Raw genomic sequence first — 12,426 nt, 5'->3', positions numbered from 1 at the left:
ACAAAAAGATGTGCTCAACTCTAACCACCCTCCCATTCTATCCAAGCAACAACCAGTTATTAATATAGAATGGTGTTTAAGGCAGTACTCTTGCAATCTGTCAAGATGGAATTTCATATTATACTCAGCTGGGTATTATAGAAAAGTGACTCTAGAAATTAAAAAAAAAATGTGGGACTCCCAGTCTGCACAAAAATAAAAATCCAAGCTAGATTATTTTTTTTAGAAAATTAAATAAGAGAATAGGAGAGAAAATGTTTTATAATCTTGCAGAGATTCAGAACATAATAGGATCCCAACATATTAATTTGAATGTTGTCAAACTTTCAATAATATCTGGAGAAAAATAAAAAGACTGGGTAGATTTTAAGATTTATTCATTTTAGGGTTAGGATTAGGTTGCAATAGAAAAACTCCTACCTTAACATCTCAGCTTTTTAATTAAACAATTTCTCTTTCCCATGTCTATGTACCAAGCAAATGCCATAAGAAATTTAAAAGTTTCCATGTGAAAAGAGCAGTGCCTTCAGTATGTTTCTAGTTTTATACTCTTTAAACCTTAATACCAACATTGTAGCAACAACAACAAAAATTATAATCCAGTCATCATATTCAGACCCCATGGTTTTTATCCAAGATGCAACTGTTGCATTTGATATTAAAAGAAAAATTTTCTAATTAATACTTTCTACCTTTTACCTGAACGATCCTATTATCTCAGATTCTACGGTGAGTTTTATTTCCTTAAGGAACAAATGCTACCACTCCTTGGAATGATTTCCTGACCCATGAAGTTGAATCTGGAAGTAGTATCTGGATTTATCCAATCATTCTAAATGCACTAAGATGTAACTGAACTTCAATTGGCCTTCTGAGATTCAGCTACAGATGATGGAAATGAGGGGGAATTAAGAAAATGGATTAAGACTAAGAGAGGGGGGGAAAAAAAGCAAAACAAAAACAAAAATTCTCTAAAGATTTGTGGCAAATAAAACAAAAATATTGATAATGCTACATTTAAAAAAGTGCCTTACCAGATTCTTGAAGTCACCAGATGATCCTAGGAATCCAAGCCTAATAAAAATAATAAGGGGGGATATTTTAGTTTTCTTTAAAAAATACATGCAATAAAATTTTATAATTCTACAAAATCATCACAAGTATTACAGACTGATGAGAATACTTTAGAAAACCAGTTTCATAGGTGAAAAAATGTTTTCACTTAAATTAATGTGTTTCTTTGAAATCTTATTATGCCATTAAAACAAAGAAAAGAAAAGAAAAAAAGCAGTCTTGCTCCTAAAATCAGATTTCCAATTATCCAGTTGACCATAGCAGTTATTCAGTTTTATTCTTTAAGTTCTCAAAGGAAGAGGGGAATATCATTATTAAACATACTTGAAATTCTCTATTTATTACTTGCATTCAATTTTCCTGTGGGTGAGGCAAACCAAAGCTTCATTTTTAAAAGCTTTTCCAATTTTTCTGCCTTTGCTAGCTATCAGACAGCAATTAGTTTGGGCTTTGATTCATTTTTGAAAAGTAAATCCATGGAAGATATTACAATGATAAAAATAAAAGAGTTTTAATTTTCAAATTATATTGAAACGCAGCTTCTATTTTTTAAAGGTTTTTGAAGTTCAAATGAAAGACAATATCTGAACACCAGAAATCCCCAAGAGAAGACCCAGCACCTGCCATGGGATGCAGAGGTTTTATAAATGTTGTCTTGTGTAAAGGCAATGGCAAACATTGTGAGGCCTTTTGTAAATATGCCTGCCGTTCTCTGTGTTTGAGCAGAAATATTGAACTTCTAACCATTTTATTATAAAATAAAGTTTTTTTAAAACATTTGATGATCGCCTTTTCTTTCTGACTTGGGAATCAAGTTTGAAATTACGTTTTGTACAAGTGTTGAAACACATATCTTCCTTTGAAAAAGAATGGAAAATATAATATATGGAGAAAAAGAATTGACACTATGTCTAGGGTTTTGTGTGCATATGGGTAAGTGACTTCCCCCTTATTCTCAGAGCATTTATATTAGGTTCTCCGGTCAGAATTATATCTATAATGCTGGATCACTAACTGGTAACAAATGACCCAGAATGAATTTATTAAAAATTCCTTCTCTAGCACCTAGAATCAGTTGAGAGGACTAACACTTCACTTAGGAGGAGCAAATAATTCCACTCTGTTGTCTCATGACAGAGTTCCTTGAATTCCTTAGCATGTCTTCACCGGTGTAAAGTGGATACTGTATTCTAGAAGCCTCTGTTCTAGGATCTTATTCCCAAGCCTAAAAGCCAATTTTCATTCCTTTCCATATTTTAAGCCACTTATTTGTTGTCATTTGAAAACCACACAAGAAATTTGCAAAAGTACTAATGTATAAAGCTCAATAGATTATCAGAAAGTAAACACTTTTGTAATCACCACACAAAGAACAAGAACATGGCTGACACCAGTTGTCCCCAGCCTTTGGTTACAGTGTGAATATCTTTACACACATATATACGCAGACATACACACAGCATATATGCCTAATATATAATCACATACTTATACATACAGCATACACACAAATACATACACATTGTGTATGTACACAGCATACACACACACACACGGTTTGAACCCACTTGATTATTTCCTGTGGGTTATGTTAAAGCACAGGTTCAAGTGAAAATACAAACCATCTGAGACAACACAGATGTATATGTGGGGATTTGTGGAAGTGCAGCATGGACACCACGTGTTCAGCCTTCGTTTGCAGGATATATGGATTCTGCATTGCCAGAGAGGGCTGGCTCTTTGAACAGATCATGTCATGTCCTTGAATGCATTGTGTATTGTCATCTCAATAAATTATGTATTATATATATACATATATATACAATAAATTATGTATTATGTATCAATAAATTATGTATTATATATACATATTATATATATTATATATATATAATATGTATATATATAATACATATTGCTACTTAATGTTTCCAGAGTTTTTGATCATTCTGTAGTTTTATTTTGCCTTAGCTTTGAATTTTATATAATTGGAATTAAACACTACATTTTCTTCTATGTCTAGTTTCTTTCCCTTAGCACCACACTTGTGAAATTCTTGCACCTTGTAGCTGTCATTAATTTGCATTACTCTGTAATATTCCATTGGACAGATATTACACCATCTATATGCTCAATCCTCCTTTGGCAGATAAAAAGATTGTTTCTTTTTATTCTTTAGTAATTATGAATTCTTTAGTAATTACAAATTATTTAGTAATTACAGTAATTCTATGAGCATCCTTTTAAAACATGTGTATATGTTGGATATTTCATAGGAGTAAATTACTATGTCATAAAATGTGCATATGTTCTACTTTAGAAAATTTTGCCAAATAATGTATGAGAGTTGCTATTGTTTCACACATTCACCCGAAAATGGGTATTCTGCTTGATTTTAGTCATTAGTTTACTGTGTAGAATATAATTTTACATTTCCTTGATTATTGAGTTTTAGTGTATTTTCATGTATTAGTCATGTATGTACATATGTGTTTGTTTATATATACTAAGCAAATATTTTCAATTTTCTCTCCATTTTCTGTGGGTTGTCTTCTCCATATTAATTTGTAGAAGTGTTTTTTGTCTTCTACTTATGAGCCCTTTGCTGGTTACATGTGGTGAAAATACATTTCCCTCTCATGGCTCAAACTTCTATTTACTAGTTGTGACTTTTGTTGAACATTAATTCTTAATTTTACTACAGTCAAATTTAATAATCTATTTTTATTTATTTTGTGTCCTGTTTATTCTCTACATTCTCCTAAAAGTTTTGTTATGTTATCATCCTTCCGTGTCTCATATATAATTAAAAAAATATATTTGAAATTAATGGGTTTTTTGTGAGTTGGGGAACAATTTCATCATTTTACAAATTGATTCAACAAAATTTATTGAAAATATCTTAACTTTTCTTACTGCTCTACAATGCTAGTTTTGCATAAGTTAAGTGCCCATAGATGGTTGGCTTTGTTCTAGATGTCAATGTATTGCATTTGACTATTTGTCTACATCACACCATCTCACATAATGTAACTTTGTAATATACCTCGGCATCTGATAGGAAGTGTCTTCTACCATTCGTTAAGAGTTTATTAAGCTTTTTAAATATAATTAACATTACATGAAATTCACCATTTTAAATTGTACAATTTAGTGGTTTATGGTACGTTCACAGTGTTATAAAAGCATCACCACTAAATCTAGAACATTTCCAGCATCTCAAAAGGAAACCCTATCAATAACCAATCCTAGTTCTCCTTTATCCTCCTTTCCAGGCAGCTTCTAATCTATATCCAGGGATATGACTATTTTGAATATTTCATAGAAATGGAATTATGCAGACATTTTTGTGTAGCTTATTTCAATTAGCATAATGTTTTCAAAGACCAGCTATGTTGTGGCACATACAGCATTCCTTACCTTTTTATCGCTTAGTAATATTCCATGGAAGGACTATGGCATATTTTATTATTCATTCATTAACAGAGGGATAGTTTGGCTGTTTTCACTTTCTGGCTGTTATGAGCAATGCTATTATAAACATTTATGTACAAGTTATTGTGTAAAAATGTTTTCAGTCCTCTTGGGACTCCTATTTAGGAGTGGAATTTTTGGGCCATATGGTAATTTTATGATTAACTGTTTGAGAAACTGTCAAATTACTTTCCACAGTGAGTACACCATTTTACATTCTTACCAGCAATATATGAGGATTATGATTTCTCCATATACTTTTCAACACTATTTATTTTCCACTAAAAAACAAATTATGGCCATTATAGACAGTGACATTATAGACATTATAATTATAGACAGTGGTGCTATCTCACTGCAGTTATGATTTGCTTTTCCCTAATGACTAATGATGTTGATGTTGAGTACTTTTTTTATGTGGTCACTATTTGTAGAACTTTGGAGAAAGGACTATTCAAATCCTTTGTTCACTTTTCAATTGGACTGCTTGTCTTTTTATTGTTACATTCTCACTACTCTTTAAATTCTGGTCATTAATTCTTTTTTTAAAAGAAATTTTTATTTATTTATTTATTTGAGTGAGAAAGAGTGAATGAGAGAGAGAGCACACAAGCAGGGGCTGAGTGAGAGGGAGAAGACTCCCCTGCAGAGCAGAGAGCCTGCTGTAGGACTCCTTCCCAAGGCCCCGAAATAATGACCTGAGCTGAAGACAGAAGCTTTACCAACTGAGCAACCCAGGTGCCCCATGGACATTAATTCTTTATTTTTACTTTTATGAGTAAAATCATATGGTATTTGTCCTTCTCTGATTTATTTTGTTTAGCGTAATACTCTCTAGCTCCAATCACATCATTGCAAATGGCAAGATTTCATTCTTTAAGATTTTTATTTATTTATTTATTTATTTTTTCAGTGTTTCAAAATTCATTGTTTATGCACCACACCCAGTGCTCCGTGCAATACATGCCCTCCATAGTACCCACGACCAGACTCACCCAACCCCGACCGTTCTCCCTTCCAAAACCTTTCAGTTTGTTTCTCAGAGTCCATAGTCTCTCATGGCTCATCTCCCCCTCCTCGGTTTCCTCTCCATCTTCCCGTATTCTCTGTGTTATTCCTTATGCTCCACAAGTAAGTGAAACCATATGATACTTGACTCTCTCTGCTTGACATATTTCACTCAGCATAATCTCCTCCAGTCTCATCCATGATGATACAAAATTTGGGTATTCAACCTTTCTGATGGAGGCATAATACTCCATTGTATATATGGACTGTATCTTCCCTACCCATTAGTCCGTTGAAGGGCATCTTGGTTCTTTTCATTTTGGCGACTGTGGCCATCACTGTTATGAACATTGGGGTACAGATGGCCCTTCTTTTCACTACATCTGTATCTTTGTATCACATCTTCTTTATCCATTCTTCTGTCACTGGACACTTGGGCTGTTTCCATAATTTGGCTATTGTAGATAATGCTGCTATAAACATCAGGGTGCATGTCTCCCTCTAAATTAGTCTTTTTGTGTTTTTTGGGTACATATCTAGTAGTGCAATCGCTGGATCATAGGGTAGTTTTATTTTTAACTTTTTAAGGAAACTCCATACTGTTTTCAGGAGTTACTCCACCAGTTTGCATTCCCACCGACCAAGGGTCTTTACTTTTATTTCTTTGTTTTTTTACTTTTGCTAAATTTTAGTTAATATTGCCTATAACATTAAAGTAATTGAAAAGTATTTAAAATGAAGAGATACATTAAACACTTTAAGTTTCAATATTTTAAATGTGTCAAAAATCAGAATTCATTACAATTTCACTTTACTGGTTTTATCTATTTGATATTTTTATTTTATTAGATGTAGCACTTTTATTTGTTATTTATCATTTGTATATAGAAATGCAATTGATTTTAGTTGACCTGATATTGAGTAACCTTGGTAGAATTATACATTAAAATTGACAATTTATCTGTATCTTATTTCTAATTCCCTAGCTGTACTCTCACATCAAATACAAATAATATGTTTCATATGTTTTTTTGAAATCCTTGAACTTTAAAAATGTGTTTATATGTATGCATGCATGTTTGCATGTAGGCACACAGACATGTAGACATGCACATCTGTCTATATTTTGCATTTTTGCACTTCCTAGGACTACCAGGACTAGAAGAGGTGATACTGGGCATCCATTTCTTTTTTTTTTTTTTTTAAGATTTTATTTATTTATTTGACAGACAGAGATCACAAGTAGGCAGAGAGGCAGGCAGAGAGAGAGAGAGAGAGAGAGAAGGAGGAAGCAGGCTCCCTGCTCTGCAGAGCAGAGAGCCCGATGCGGGACTCGATCCCAGGACCCTGAGATCATGACCTGAGCTGCAGGCAGAGGCTTTAACCCACTGAGCCACCCAGGCGCCCTGGGCATCCATTTCTTGATCTCAAGGGGAAAATTTTACTACTAAGTCCAGTATTTGTTATGGGTGTTAGGAAGATACACTTTATCATATTAAGAAAGATTCTTTCTATACTAAGAGTTTTAGTTTACAGGTTTTTTATTATTCTTTACATTTCCTTAATAAGCATAAGATTATTTAGATTGTCTTCTTTCTCTTGTCAGTTTTAAATTGTGTTTTACTAAAAATTTACTGCATTCAAAATTCCAATTTTTTTGAACAGCTTCTCAGTGTCTTTTTAATATCTTCAGTACTTATAAAGATTTGACATTTTATTCCAACTCACAGTTATTTTTGACCCCTCTCATTTTTTTTAACTTGGTCAGTTACGTCAATATCTCTCACTTTTATCAGTTTATTCAAAGAACTAATTTTGGTTTGTTGATCCTCTCCATTGTATGTTTGGTACAATGTACATAGTAATATTTTTCATTATATTACCTCTTGATTTTCATTATTTCTCCTCTTCATCTGTATTTGGGTTAAATGTATTATGTTCTCCCAACTCCTGGAGACAGATGTTTATAACTGATTTTCTGCCTTATTCTTTTCTTATACATGTACTTAAAATACACTTTCATCTAACATTGGCTTTACTTTTGTTACATAGCATTTTAACTTTCATTCATTTGTGAATGTCTTCAAGTCGAATTTTTTTCTCAAGAGGTATTCCAAAAACATGCATTTTGATTTTCCTAATATATGAAGATTTTCTAGTTCAAATTAATTTGTACACAACGCACTTAAGCTACATAATATAAATCCTACAAAGTATTGAAACTTGCTTTATAATCCAGCAACTGGTCAACTTTTGCAAATGTTCTGTGTGAGTCTGAAAGCAATATATATTCTGTAATTGTGTGCACAGCTCTGTAGACATAAATTATATTACATGTGTTAATCATGCTGGAAGATGAATGCTATAATCTCCCACTATAATTTTGAGGGTTTTTTTTTCTTTCCTTTTAGATCCGTAATTATTTTTGTCTTTGTTAGGTTAATTTAAGAAATACATACAAATTTAAAAATTTTATATCCTTTTGCCCAATAGAAACTTAAGTTGTTCCATTTTATCTCTAGTATTGCTTTTGTTTCTAAATTGATTTTGTTGGAAATCAATAGAAATCTAACAGCATTTACATTGACTTCTTTCAAAATAAAAGCAACAAACATTAGTTTAAAAAAAAAAAAAAAGTGGATGTTAGTGAAAGTTGCCAACTCTTCCAGAGAGAGTCAAAGAAGGTTTTAACTGGGGTGAACATAAAACATTGTGTCTATAACAACATGGGTGGCAATAAGCAATAAATTATATGTAGCTGGGCCCTGAGATATGTGATGGAAAGACATATGACCAATATTAGAAGATACAATTTTGAACCAAAACTGAGGGGTTTGTTAACAGCAAGACGTTGGTAGTTAACTAAAACTTTGAAGATAAGGCAGTGAAGATTTTGTAGTAGGGTGATGATGCCCTTAACTAAAATGAAGAAATCTGAAGAGGTAGTAAAGGAATAGTAATAGTAAAATTTTAATGTATTGAGTTTTGAATCCTGTAGCTTCTCTAAGTGGCAGTTTTAGTAACCAACTAGATATATAGATTTGGAGTTCAAAAGAAAGTAATAAACTGGAGATGCACATTTGGAATTTATCAATGTTTTAGTGATAGATGAAACATGGGAGAAAAGAGGGACACAAAAGAATGACCAATAATGGATACTTAGAAGAACCCCAACAGTTCTGCAAGAGGCACAAAAAATGCAATAAGAAAAATTGGCTGAGAAACTTAAGAGATGGAGCAAGGTGCTGAGAACAAAGGAACAAAGGGTCAGAAATGTGAAATGTTCTTCAGAGTGTTCCAAGATGATGAAACAGAAATTTGGCCTTCGTTATTGCTTTAGTAAGAGTCATTTAAGAAGAATGTTTAGATTAGAAGTTTAACACTTTAGGTGGTGAATGGTAACCTAAACATATACAGTTAATTGAATACATATTTTTCTTCTTTGAGTTTTGGTTATAAAAAAAGGAAAGGAAAGGGTAGAAACAAAGTGTGTATTTAGTGATGGAGTTAGAGACATGTAACTTTTATTTATGCATGAGTTTTCTTAAACAGTGTTTTCTTAAACAGTTTAGATCAAAGAACCTCACCCATAACATTAGTCAGCCTTAAGAACATATGGCAGACATACAAGAACATTGTACCTGTCCCTCCTTTTTTTTCTCACATAAATATGTACCAGGAAGCTTTTCCATTTAGACCCTTAAGTTTCCACTTGGGTATGTCCCTTAAGAGTGTCAAGTCTTGGGGGCACCTGGGTGGCTCAGTGGGTTAAGCCACTGCCTTCGGCTCAGGTCATGATCTCAGGGTCCTGGGATTGAGCCCCGCATCGGGCTCTCTGCTCAGCGAGAAGCCTGCTTCTCTCTCCCTCTCTCTCTCTCTCTCTCTCTCTCCCTGCCTGCCTCTCTGTCTGCTTGTGATCTCTCTCTGTCAAATAAAATTTAAAAAAAAAAAAAAAAGAAGAAGAGTGTCAAGTCTTTTCACCCCTTCAACTCACTTCTCTGGATCAAAATAGGTACTTCAAATAATGTTTATTGGTGCCTGTGGGATTATATTCAACTACATTTGTTAGAATTTCAAGTTCCTTTTTTTATGTTACATATACTCATTATACTGGTATACAGAGACACAAAATCAATTCCATTGTTATTCTTTCTTTAGTTTCTTCCTGATAATTACTGAGCATAATTGTACCTCTGTCTATGTCATCCAATTATTCCAAATTGATGTCCATGTTTATCCTTTTATTTAAATAATTTATCTTTTCCTTTCAGCTAAGCCTTTCAGGACACCGTTCCCACTGATGTTTCTCTCTCCATCTTCTGCAAAGTCTCATGTTCAGAGAACCTCACAGGGTGTTTGTTAAATGAATAAATAAATATGAATTTAAAAAGTGAATGCATGAATGAATAAAACCATTTTATGTAAGTGGAAAGTCACCTGCCAAATGCATACTTCTGATCCTTCGGAGGAAAGCAGTTATGTTACAGGCCAGAGTTTGTTTTCTGACCCCGTTGTTCTTGAGTTTTATTAATTTAGATAATTTGTATAAACTTCAGTTAACTTATCAATAAACAGGAGATCTTTAGACACAGTTTTTTACAGGATTGTTAAAAGAATTAATCAAGTTATTCCTAAAAAGATACTTAGGACAGTGTACCTTACTGAGGGCTCATAAGTTTAGAGAAACCATGATCTGAGATAGGGTATGACCTTCCTAAGAGTCCATTTCTTTGGTGCCATAAACAATAATCTATTCCTTGACACCATTCATGTAGTCAGCTGCTCACAGTCCCCATCCTCTTCCCTTTCCAGAGTTATGACCCTGAACTGAAAGAAGAGATTCAAACAACACACGTGTTATTCTACTCCTCAAGTCTTACTCCTTATCACTCAAAACTTCACTCCTATAGAATAAATGTATATTTTGGGATTCCTTTGACTTGGTAAATTGCCCTCATAAAAATTAAGAGTAGGTTTGATTAGTTCTTTTTAGGTTTTAGTTACACCTTGACTTTTTTTCTGAGAAGATAAAACATAGGATAATTGATTATAGAAGTCTATATAATGCAACTAACTACTCTCCTCTTCACATTAATAGCCACATTAACGATCAACATCCCCCAGATTTCTAATGTCTGTGTGCTCCATGTAATTTATCTGCTTCAGCCATATGTCAATTAGGTCCTGCTCTTTTAAACTCTTACGCACATTTCTTTGACTTAATAGATTTTTTTTAAGCTTAAGAATTCTCTTGCACAACTACTGACTTCTACCATTCTCAATTTGAATTTTAACTCAGTTGGGGTAAGTTATTTAATTCAACCTTCCAGATTACTGGGCTCATCAAATGAGTGATAACTTATGATGAATTGTAAAGATGATTCATGCAATTATCTACATGACTCCTGATTGGAGGAACATTTTTACATTTTGTTTGTATTTTTTTGTTTTGTTTTGTTTTGTTTTAGGGAAACCAGATTTGTTCTTAGAAGTGCAAAGCAGAGTAGCAGGATTGATTGCAAAAGATTCAAGTAAAAATAAGCATATTCAATAGATCTTTAATGTAGATGTTGAAGAATATATGTATATATAGAATATATATATATAAATTCTATGTAATATGTGTATTATGTTAATTATTCTATATCTATTCTATAGATATTCTATAGATATTCTATTATGCTATATATATTCTAATATATATTTGTAGATATAAAATAAATTTTATTATTTAAAACTCTACATGACTGAATTTGAAGAATTGCTGGTGGTTCACACATTTTCTACAATATTATCTCATTTTAGTTTAAATTGCTTTAATTCATTAAATATATATTAGCTATTGGTATACACAAAATCTTTGCTATTATAACAATGACCTCAACATAGAAGTTGGCACTTCTTAAATTTTTCTTTGAAATGAGTGCCACTTTCACAGATATTTTGTGGGAAAAAAAACTATTACTGTGCATCTCTCTTAGTATCCAATATGCACATTAACAAAGAACTATTAGTGTGTATGTAGTGTATTATGTGTATTAGATGGCACATAACAGGTAGAGAGAGATGATTTGTGTTAAGATGTTTTAAACCAAAGTTCATCAAATTTATTTTAACCATGGAAAGACTTTCACGTAAGTCTTCCATTTACAACCCTGTGAATCAGAGCTGCCCATGTTGAAAGTGAATGTGAATGCCTGTGCTAGTAAATGTAGTTTGATGTAGGAATAACTGGCCACAACATATTTCAGTATGCCTTCTAGTTTTTTCCTGTCTTATCTCATGTTACAATAATCTCTATATAGCCACTCATCCATTCAGTAAGAAATTGTGAATCAGAAACAAATGTGACTGATACTCAATTTTGCTTTCAAAAGGTTCATGTTAGCTAGTGAAAACTGAAGTAAATAAATAATTACCAGGCATGGCAAATGCTATAATAAGGGTTTGTACATAGAGCCATGAACTAATTACATGAACTAATTAATGAACATGCTCTGAGATGTTAGTGCTATAGATACAATTTTCCAAGTTGTCAACATCATTGCCTTTTTCTGGGCTCAAATGGATCCCACTTGCTTACTCTTTTTACTTGGTGAGATCAGTGATGGCAGCATCTTAATCTGCCCCCCTTCCTGACTCTGAATGATCCTAAAACCTAAGTAACTGAGAGGAAAAAGTGAAGGTGTTTTCTGTGGGTATATTTCACAAGGATACTGTGTACTTTTTCTAAGAGTCAGTTTCTGTCTACCACTAGAAAGTCAACTGAATTCACTTTGTCTATCATTATTACTACTTCATACCTAAAATTTTGGTGCCTAGAATTTAGCACTTTGAAGGTACTAAATAAATATTTCTTGAATCAGTCAC

General features: G+C 32.8%; 1 protein-coding gene across 44 annotated transcripts in view; it reads right to left on the bottom strand.

The window, feature by feature from the left end:
• Window positions 1-12,426, bottom strand: part of PTPRD (protein tyrosine phosphatase receptor type D) — a 2,254,226-nt gene that overhangs the window by 1,361,331 nt on the left and 880,469 nt on the right. For all 44 annotated transcript variants that reach the window (XM_032307482.1, XM_032307455.1, XM_032307469.1 and 41 more), the window contains one exon: window positions 1,035-1,074. The gene's annotated coding sequence lies outside the window, so the exon portion shown is untranslated. The remainder of the gene's footprint in view (window positions 1-1,034; window positions 1,075-12,426) is intronic.

Source organism: Mustela erminea, chromosome 12, assembly GCF_009829155.1.
Source record: "Mustela erminea isolate mMusErm1 chromosome 12, mMusErm1.Pri, whole genome shotgun sequence".
NCBI lineage: Eukaryota > Metazoa > Chordata > Mammalia > Carnivora > Mustelidae > Mustela > Mustela erminea.
This window is presented reverse-complemented; position numbering and strand designations above follow the sequence as displayed.